Source organism: Medicago sativa, chromosome 5 (assembly GCF_051527215.1).
Source record: "Medicago sativa cultivar Bolivia chromosome 5, Bolivia_mono, whole genome shotgun sequence".
In the NCBI taxonomy this organism is placed as follows: Eukaryota; Viridiplantae; Streptophyta; class Magnoliopsida; order Fabales; family Fabaceae; genus Medicago; species Medicago sativa.
Genome location: NC_140753.1, coordinates 60,135,883 through 60,147,597, shown reverse-complemented (window position 1 = coordinate 60,147,597; position 11,715 = coordinate 60,135,883).

Genomic DNA, 11,715 nt, shown 5'->3' with positions numbered 1-11,715 from the left:
GAAGGAAGATGGTCCTCGTACATTATTTGAGTGGACCTTTAATGAACAGTCATAAAAAGAAAGTAACAACAATGACACTAAAAGCTTCTTTTTTATACATGAAGGACAGACGTATAAAAATAATTACGTATAAAAATAATTTCTTAGACCTGAAGGAAGTATACAATAGTTTCTTTTCTTAGTACTAGTAATAATAATGAAAGTAAAACGAAGAAGCTCCTCGTACATTATTTGAATGGACCTTTAGTGTACAGTCATCAAAAGCAACATGACGTATACAATAAAACGTCACAACTAAAGGGGGGAAACTAATGTTACAATATAGCAACAACACAACTATAAATAAAATTTATTTGGGTATACACAGATGATAAAATTTAAAAATAAAATGATATTAAGTAATATCACTAAAATATTTCTCTTTTAAATTTTTTTATTATTTATGTGTATACGTCTAAATATTTTTGATTTGAGGTTGGACCCAACTAAATATTTTTAATATCAATAAAGAAAGCACGCTAGAAGACAAAGGTAGTGAGGTACGATGATATTGACGTCAAATTGACAAGTCAATTACATTATTTGATTTAGGCATGGAAAAAGAGGTCGGCTTTATTCGATATTATTGGTTACTTTCGTAGCAATTTCAGTGGAATGTGAAAGGAAGCTACCCAAAAGCAACAAAGTATAATACTGAAAAGTGAAAACTACTATGACATGTTGTCTAGAATACTACTACCTCCGTCTCAATTTAATTGATACAATTTTGTTTTTCACACATATTAAGAAAAATGTATAAATAAAGGGGAAAGTGGAATATATTGTATTGGAAATGATAAAAGTAGTATTATTTAGTGTTATATTGTATTGGGAATGATGAAAGTTGTATTGAAAATTGAAATGATTCAGTTATTTTGGGACATTTTTTTTAGAAAATGGGTCAGTTATTCCGGGACGGAGGGAGTAGTAATTTCCATTGCATAATGTTTGTGTGCTTATATATATCCTTTAGTTTGGTTATTTTAATAGAGAATGTTGAAAACCCACAATCGATACTAATGTTTACACTCCTCTTTTATGAGAGAAGTTCAAATTTACTCATTAAAACATACGGGAGATTAGTCATTTTAGTCCCTAAATGGGAAATGAGTCGTCACTTTAGTCTCTGAATACAGATAAATTGCAAAATAGTCCTGAATGTAGACTTTGTTAGTCAATTTAGTCCCTAAATGCCGACTCCGTTTGTCAATTTAGTCATTGAATGTAGACTTCGTTCGTCACTTTAGTCCCTGAAATTGACCAACAAAGTCTACATTCAGGGACTGTTTTGCAATTTCTCCGCATTCAGGGACCGAAGTGACTACCCATTTCTCATTTAGGGACTAAAGTAAATAGGCTCCCGTATCTAATAGATGTTTGAATTGCAATATGTTTCATTAAGAATTTTATATGTATTATTGTCAATGTATTAAAAAAAAAACGGATAGACACGTAGATTGCAAAGAGAGGAGGTGGATGACCTTGATATTACAGAAAAAAATTGAGGTGGTAGGTGGGCTGCCAGGGTAAGGTTGAAAGGATGGCGAATGGACAAATGTTTCAATGAGAGGGATGTGTGAGTTATTTCTTTAAAACCATAGAAGAAATAATTACTCAAACAGCGGAAACTTAAATTAAAGGATTAAGGCATACCTCCAGCCATTGCTCCTGCTTGAAGAAGTTGAGGCTCTTTTAAACCTTCCACAATCTCACTTTGATGGTGTAAGTCTTCTGAATAGAGATGTTAGGCTTAAGGAACCAAAACTGATGAATTGCAAGCCTTTATATAACTTCTGCAATCAAGAAGTTATGTTACGTGCAACAAGTGCTCCTCATTCCAAATGGGATAGTGGACAGTTACTATAATTGAGGGAAAGAATAAAAGACCACTTTATGCTTAATGGGTAATTACCATAATGGGCCCTTAATGATAATTACCACTTATTTAAATAAATAAATAATAATGGGAAAAAATCCAACATTCTCCCAGTTGGTCGACATATTCTTTCACTCACAATGATATGACACAAAACATATGGATCATAGCGATAGGTCCTCTATATAATCGAGAATTATCTTCTATGTATCACAATGTATTATGTCTCTAACCAAATCATATAACTTAATGAATAAACTCTTATCATTTATGTTTATTCTGGTTCCAAACTTAAACGATATTTCTCAAAATCAAATGTGTACTACACTTTAGAGATCAAAATATGAGAAAATACCATACATATAGTTTCATAAAACTAAAATCGTTCTTACAACGAAAATCAGGCATAGGAACCAAATCTCATCCTCTCCACATGATCCTTAAATTTGACGGTTGCATGCCTTTAGTCAACGGATCATCAGTCATCAATTCAGTGTCAATATGCTCAGTAACAATTGTTTGATCTTTAACGCGCTCCCTTTTGGCTAAGTACTTAATGTCGATATACTTGATTCGACTTTTACTTTATTATTCTTAGCCTTAGAGCCACAACTGAATTGTCACAAGACATACTTAATGGTCTTGAAATTGAATCCACAATTTCCAACCCAAAATAAAACTATTTATCCATACACCATGTGATATAGCCTCAAAACAGATACAACTTAGCTTCCATTATGGAAGTGGCAGTCAAGGTTTGCTTTGTGCTTTTCCAAGAAACAACCCCGCCGGCTAACATGAAAATGTAACCGGATGTTGATTTTCTTGAATTAGACACAATCCGCAAAGTCTGAATCAAAGTAACCGTTGACCAATAAATGTTCAATTTGCCTATACATAAGCATGTAGTCTTTGCAGCTTTCCAATATTTCATAATTTGATTACTATGAAATCTACTTAATATCCCAATTACAAATGCAATGTCAGGTCGTGTGCAACCTAAGCATACATTAGGCTTCCAAACAACGGGAGCATATGGAATATTAAGCATTTGTTCCCTCTCAAAATCTTTCTTCGGGCATTGTTCCATATGGAACCTATTACCCTTCGCAATAGGTGCTACACTTGGTGAACAATCTTTCATCTGAAAACTCTCTAAGATCTTATTGAAATATACCTCTTGTGACAAGCCCGGAGTTATATGAACTCTGTCTCTTGGAATCTTAATTTCAAAACTCTTAGAAAGAAATTGTTTCACCTTATATAACAAACCTTTATCATTGGTAGCAAGTAAAATATCATCCACATACAAAATAAGGAAACAAATTTACTCCCACTGACCTTCTGGTATATATGTTAATCCATGATGTTCTCTACAAATCCAAAGGAAGATATCACATCATGAAATTTTAAATACCATCGACGGGAAGCTTGTTTGAGTCCATAAATGGATTTCTTAAGCTTGCATATCAAATTCTCATCACCGCTAGAAGAAAATCCTTATGGTTGTCTCATATGAACATCTTCTTCTAGGTCTCTATCTACAAATGCAGTTTTCTCATTGATGTAGTTCTAAGTCAAAATAAGCAACTAATGCTAAGATGACGCGATGAGAATCCTTATTAGATACAATGGAGAATATCTCCTTGTAATGTATACCCACCTTTTGAGTGAATCCTTTGGCAATGAGTCTAGCTTTATAACTCTTGATGTTGCCTAATAAGTCTTTCTTTGTCTTATAGACCCATTTACAACTAATGGCCTTTAAACCATTAGGCAACTCGACAAGATCCCAGACGCCATTAGATGCCACTGAATTCATCTCATCTTTCATAGCATCATACTATAAATTTGACTTTCTAGAACTCATGACTTATGAAAACTTTTCAGGATCATTTTCAGCACCAATATTATAGTCCAATTCATGTAAATATACAACATAGTTACTAGGTGTAGTTGACCTTCTCTCTCTAGTATATTTCCTTAATGTTGGTTCAACATTTTCCAGAGAATCATGTTGCTCAACCATTTATTCAACAATTTCTGTAAATTCTTGAACATCTTTATTTACTAGATTATTGTTGACCGCTTGTGGAACTTCAATGACTGATTGCCTAATACTCATTTGATCTTGAGGAGTACTCTGAATGACAATCAATCTATCACTTGAAATGGACGGTTCAACATCAATTTGACTTTTATCAGAACCAATGTCCTGAAATTGATTGCTCCCACTATTCAAGTCATTTTCAAGAACTTTGCATTTCTTGATTCCACAATCCTAGTGCTATGATATGGACAATAGAACCTATAACCTTTAGAATTTTCAGCATATCCAACGAAATACCCACTTATAGTTCTAGGGTATAGTTTCTTTACTTGTAGATTATAAACTCTTACTTCAGACAGACATCCCTAAACATGTATATGACACAAACTCGGTTTCCAACCTTTAATTAACTTAAACAGTGTCTTTGGGACAACCGTGGTTAGAACACGGTTCAATATATACACTGTCATTTTAAGAGCTTCAATCCACAAGAACTTTGGAAGTTCGGAGTTTCTACGCAAACTCCTAACCATGTCCATCAATCGTATGTTGATAGATATCTGGCAAGTGTACCAAAAACTATCGAAGTAGTAATAAATATCGATCCACAAGGACTGTGTTAATCTCGATTCAAGCAAGCGCGCTATACGTTAGGATGTGTAAAGTTTGTATTTAGTTGCCCTAGGCAAAAAGGTTAGGTTTAATCAGATTTGATTAAAGTAGAGAAAGTTTGAAAGAAAATTATATTAAGATGAATGGTTAAGCCGGTGAATCCACTGTTGCTCTATATGCAAAGTCTACCTCTCTTTACTCTCAATTACTACTCAGTTTTTACGATAAATTAACTAAGTGGTTTTGATCAATCTCTTGACTCAAAACCCTTTCCTAAGTTATAACCCTATTAATCTCTTAACTTGATTGAATAACCGCGGAAGCAATATTGGAACGTTAATTCATGTATCATAACTCTCAATTTCCTATCTCTAGGCTCCTAGTGTTGAGTTAAACAAAATTACTATTTCAGGATTAAAAGCTAGGGCTATTAGTCATTCAATTCCTAATATCAATTCATGTGATTGCAAGAAGCTAGGGCTAGTAGTCATACAAAACAATAACATGAAAAGCAATAAACACAAGTAATTCTGAATAAAAACTGAATAGCATTGATTATAAAGATAGTTCAACTACAAAGTCATATATTACAAGAGTTTCATCATGGCTTAACCAAACTAAAGGTTTAGCTACTCATAGCTAAACAATCATAAGCAATAACAAGAGAAAACATACATAAATCTAACCAACAGAGTGTTGGTATGAGATTCAGGGCGTGTTCCTTGGTCTCCTGTCGTCCTCAGTGCTCAAAATCGCAATAATAATCAGTACCATAACCCTTGCTAGCAGCTGGATATTTATAGAAAGAAATTACGGTTTCAGAAAAAGCCCATCATCGTGCCACGTTACGGGTTGGTCGTGGCACGATGCTTCATTAATCCTACGTGGCAGCAGACAAAATCAACCATCGTGGCACGTTGTATATTGCTTCGTGCCACGAAATTTCCAGAGCTGAATCCTTTGTCCCACGCTTCATCCAACGTGCCACGATGGTCACCAAACGTGGCACGATGCTCAGTTCTTAGGCAATTTTTCCTTGGTTTCTCAAAGTTTCTTCTCTTGAGCTCTTGTTCATGTTTTGGCTTGATTTCACCATGAACTCATTGCAGTTGACTCTCTAAATGCTATAATAAAGGCATAAATGCGACTAAAAACTAATGTTGATGCACCGTCATCACAACCCCAAACTTAAACCATTCCTTGTCTTCAACGAATCCAATTTGCAAATGGAAAAATCGCAGTGAGATAACAACTTACCAACCAATGATATGCTTAAAAAGTTCACTCCTTTCTGGTGTAGTGATGTACCGAATGCCTAGCTCTTTCCTCCAAATCCACAACTCCACGCAATTGTTTGAATAGGATCACACAATCATCATGCAGGTCTGCTGTATTACCATAGGCTTGAAAAATTTCTAAACTGTCAATCAAAGTCAGAGTCAAGTACACACTTTTAAGGTCTTTTAGGGTTATAACGGGGCTTAGGTGAAAGGTGGATATAATTTGGGAAGTAGTGTTTACAAAAACAATGAAGTTAAGCTCATACTACTTGGATATCTTTGGTAACAACATAGAAAACCAATCTCCTTCCTTTCAAATTTAACACAGAAGGGTACTAGAGTACTTATTCTTTTGAGACATATAAACATTGTTGGTCTCATACACAAGATTCTTTTCTTTTTCATTCATTTTTTTTTCTGCACATTTTCAAGTGCACTTTGCTTTGTTTTTCAAGAGATAAAATATAACATTTAACAATTTCTCTTCTCTTGGTTCTCTAGTACCCCCACCCCAAACTTAGTAGGTTGCTAATTCCAGAAGCAACCCCAAACTTGAACATTTACATAACCTAAAGAGCTTACTTTAAACAAATAATTGGGACATTCATTCCTAAGGCCTTCTAGGTTTGTAACATGGCTCGTCACCGAACAAAAAGGATCTATACCTAATGGCTCAAATTGGCTTTAGGTAGGCTCAAAAAGGCTCAAGGTACCAAGCACTTTGCCTTAGTGTGTACAAAACAAGACCAATCAACAAATAGAGAAATATTGCAAGTTCTAGAAACAGCAGTTGCATGGAACACTCATATATGTAAAATTGGAAAAATAAAAATTTGGCTATGGACCTTACAAGTTGAGATATCTGGGAGTTGTGGCTACCTATTTCCTTTGTCGAATACTTCCCTTTGAAACATTTAGGCATCATCCACCTTTGAACTCTTTGGCATATCATTGGTATAGCACTGTTATGAGACTGATAAATTTAAACAAACAAACAGATTCATTAATAATAAACAAAGGAAAGCATTATAAACTAGGGGGGCAATAAAGTTAAACAAGGATACACCAACACAATGTTCAAACAGAATAAAAAATACATCAAAATAAAAGGAACAAAATACAGAAAGCTGAAAAATAAAATTGGATTTCAAGTCCATCACTACTCATCCTCATCAGTGGCCTCCGGATCATCTTGCAAGCCGGCATAAAACTCATTCACGCTCTGATCACTAGCTGCCTTCCCACGAGAAAAGTCGGATCGAAGACGACCCTCTCTCTCACTAGCACGTCTCCTCTGCTCAATAAAGTAGTCCTCCATGTTGGCCTCAGTGCCAAACCTATCAAAAGCATTGCTCTGAAGAGACCTCTGACGGTGCTGATCAGCAGCAAGAGAAAGCTCCGCTCCAAAATAAGGACCGTCCACGTACAGCTGTGATGATGTATCCTGAGCCCAGCAAGCCATACCTCCCAAGTAATCAAGCATCATCGGGTGTAGTGGTGGGTATTGAGGCGTATCCTCCTGCATAGGCTGTGCCTGAGATGGTCATCCACGCTCTCTTTGAACCGGTGGTCCTTCACGACCCTTCTTCCTCTCAAACTTCACCATCGCTGTATCATCAATGTCTCCTTTTGACTTTAGCATGATGTCTCCAAGCTCCTCTGGGACACCTTCTTTCTTACACAAGGCATAAATCAAACAAACATGCCCCAAATGCACCGGAGTCCCGCAATCCGCCATTTCTTGAATACTCATGTTAAGCAGTCGCCCAACATTGATCCCATAGCCAAAGATAATGGCCTCCAGGATATAAAGCCGCTCCATAGGTAACTCAGATGTAGCAGACACACTCTCCAAGGTAGAATGAATGAATGAAGCCCAAGCCTTGTATTGTGGCTTAAGATCCACAACATCCATCCGAGTAGGAAGTCCAGTGGCTCTAGACCTCACATAATCAGTACCCTCTATCCCAATTTCCTGTAGAATCTGCTGAAGCACATCATCAGACGGAAAGTTGTTCGCGCTCCTTGATCGCCTCATTTCTACGTGACACTGTCTTGGAGGCTTCAGCCCTGGAAATGAATTGAGAGCAATAGTACGATTGCTCTCTTTCACTACCATGTCATTAAGCTTTTTCCACCCAAGTGTCCTTATAGTTGTTTCAAATTGGGGATACCTCTGAAGATTGATGAAATCAAACCTTCTTTCACCAGAGAATTTGAATCCCTTGATTTTCTCGAATCGTTCGGCATGCACGTCATCCTCGAATTTCTCATAGGTGGGTTCAGGTGGTGGTTGGGTTGATTGGGTGCTGCGGGTTATTCTGGAACGTTTGTTGGATGATGTGGCCATTTGTGGAGTTAGGTTAGATGGTTTGGATGTTTTGAGATTGAGGAAGATGAAGATTTGGGGTTAGGGTTTGATAAATAAGGGTTAGGTTGAATTTGTGGAGAAAGTTGATGATTTTGATGTGATGATGGATAAGGATGTTTGTAAGGGTGAAGAAAATGAAGATTTGTAGGTTTAGGGATGGATTAGAGAGGTAGAGGATGATTTTTCGAAATTTTGGCAGAGTTTTGGTAAGGGAGAGTGAATATGGTGAAAAATTTGTGAAGCATGCATATATAGGGGAAGGGTAATCGTGCCACGTTGGGTTCTGGTCGTGCCACGAAGCTATTTGTAACGGTCAATTGATTTCAAAACTTCCCACTCACGTTCCACGATGCAAGAAAACGTGGCACGATCATAGTTCTGGGCAGAAACGTGCCACGATCATGGTACCATCGTGCCACGTTCATAGTTCTTCCAGCAAACGTGCCACGTTTTGAGACTGTTCGTGCCACGAAAATTCCAGTGGCGAACCATGTTGAAACAACTCTCAAAACGTGCCACGATGAAGAACCATCGTGCCACGTTGGTCTAGACTTAGAAATTTTTTTCCTTTTTTCAGCTTTCTAAAAAAAAAAAAATTGTTGTTTTTGTTTTCTGAAAATGCAATAAATAAATTTAAACAATACTTGAGTGGATCTAAATCCGATGGGTTGCCTCCCATCCAACGCTTCTTTACCGTCACTAGCTTGACTTATGATGACCCCTAAGGATCATTCAACACCACTCCCTCTCCATTCTTTGGGAGTTCACCTTCAAGATATGGTTTCAACCTTCGTGCATTATTCTTGGAAGTCTCTTGTTCACCAAGCCTCCTCAGCTCCACTGCTTCATGAGTAGAAGTGTTCCTTACCAACCTCTTGTCATAATACCTCCTAGCTCTCTCTATTGTGTCAGAGAAGATGGAGAGCATACACCATTGAAATGTCGCCTGCCCATTACGCAGCCCAAATGGCATTCTTCTGTAAGCAAAAATACCAAATGGACCATAGGAAATAAACTTTTCTTTTCCTTTATTCAAAGTTTCCGGTCCCCCATACTTGTCGTCCAAGATGTCTTCAGGTTGAATTCGTTCTTTGCTTGCTTCAAGTTGCTTGACACAATCACTCACCTCAAGATCTTCGTTGGGTTCACAACTTTCTATAGAATTTACAATTGCTCTTTCAAGAGGTTGTGGTGGTTGAGGTTCACGAGAGTTGTCTTCTACTATTTCTTCAACAACATCAATACGGTAACACTTGGGGTTTTCATCTTGGTGCTTCATTGCTTCAAAGATATTAAACACTACTTGCTCGTTATGGAATCTCAACATTAGCTCTCCCATCTCAACATCAATCAAAGCACGACCAGTTGCAAGGAAAGGTCTTCCTAGAATGAGTGGTATTTCTTCATCTTCAGCCATGTCTAAGATCACAAAATCTGCTGGAAACACTAGATTGTTCACCTTTACTAGCACATCTTCAAGCACACCGAAAGGATAAGAGATTGACCGATCAGTTAAAGTAATGGTCATTCTTGTTGGTTTTGGCTCACCACATCCAAGTTTCTTCATCATTGAAAAGGGCATCAAGTTAATACTTGCCCCTAAATCACACAAGGTTCGACCAATGTCTACCGGTCCAATAGAACAAGGGATAGTAAAAGCAACAGGATATTTTAGCTTTGGTGGCAACTTCTTTTGGAGAATGGCACTACAATTTTCTGAAAGTGCTATGTTCTCATCATCCATAGGATTCCTTCTTTTAGTCAACAAGTCTTTCATGAACTTAGCATACAACGTCATTTGATTAAGAGCTTCACCGAAAGGAATGTTCACCTGAAGTTGTGAGAAAAGTTGCATGAACTTCTTGAATTGACCTTCATCCTTTTCTTTCTTCTTGGCTAAATGAGGGTATGGAAGCTTCACATATGATGGAATAACTTGTGGTTTATCTCCATCTCTTTGGTTTCCTCAAGATTGAATCTTCATCTATCAATTTCTCACTTTTTTCTCCCTCTATTTTTTTCTTCTTTTCATTTTCAACAACTCCTTGATCATCATCTTTTTCAACTACAACCTCATTATTCTTTTCAACTTCACCTTCTTCTACCTCCACTACCAATTCATCAACTTTCTTTGGAACTTTTGTAACTAAAGGTGTCAAGACCTTTTTGCTCCTCAATTCAATAGCATTGCAAGACTCATTTTTAGGATTGTCTTGCGTGTTACCTAAGAATCCGCCTTTGTTTTGTTCAGCCAACTGTTTAGCTAGTTGACCAAGTTGAGTTTCAAGCATCTTCCTTGAAGCTTCATTGTTCTTCCTTTTAGCTTCTGGGCTTTTCTTCATCTCTTCGAAGTTTCCTTGAGTCATTTTCATGAAGTTAATCATAGTTTCTTCAAGAGCTGAAGGTTTTCTTTGTTGTTGTTGTCGAGGAGCAAGCATGTGAGAGTTCAAAGCGTTGTTATTTGAGTAGCTCAAGTTGGGGGTGCTTGTTGATGCCTGAATTATAGTACTGATTTTGTCTTTGGTAGCCCCCCATGTAGTTTGCTTCCTCACTCGATCCTTCTGGTACACATTCACCATTGGGATGTTCTTCACCACATAAATCACACTTGATTGCAGCTACTTGTTGTTGCTTGTGAGCCAAAGTGAACCCTTGAAACTCCTTAGTTAGAGCTTCTATTTGTTTGTTCATGGCTGCTTGGTTAGCTAGGATCGTAGTTTGTTCACTCACCCCAAACACTCCTCTTTCTTTCTTCTTAGCTTCAACACGATATTCATTACCCGCCATATTTTCTATTAGGGCTTGAACTTCATGATCAGTTTTGCTCTTAAGACTACCTCCCGCGGAAGCATCTAAGAACATCCTAGTGTTTGGTGTTACCCCCTCAGTAAAGATTTGAAGGTATTGTTTTCCGTGAACTCATGGTTTGGACATCTTTTAAGAAGCAAGTTGAATCGCTCCCAAGCATCATACAATGACTCATTTTCCCCTTGCTTGAAGTTAGAAATTTCCATCTTCTTTTCCCAATATTTAGACATAGGGAAATATTTCTCTAGGAACTTAAGCTCTAGCTCCTCCCAAGTTTGGACAGTCCCATTGGGTATTGTTAACAACCAATCCTTGGCTCTTCCTGTTAAAGTGAAAGGAAATAGCTTAAGCTTCTTTTGTGCATCAGTCACAGTGGCTGGTTGTACACAAAATTCACATGTTTCAGCAAAGCGGCTCAAGTATTCATGTGGGCTCATAGCTTCAGTTCCATCAAACTGTTTATCTCTCAACCCATTCAGAACGGTGGTCTTGATGTCGAAAGCAACGGGGTTAGCTGGTTGAAAAGTGTGGGTCAGTTGACCACGATGAGTTGCTAACCCATAGTCTCCTAGCTTTGGTCTTGGTGGTACAGGTTCTCCCATGATAGCAACTTTAGGAGAAGCAGTTGTTTCAGATTCAGTTGAGAGTGGCTCCGGTATCGTGTTCGTTCACTAGGTGG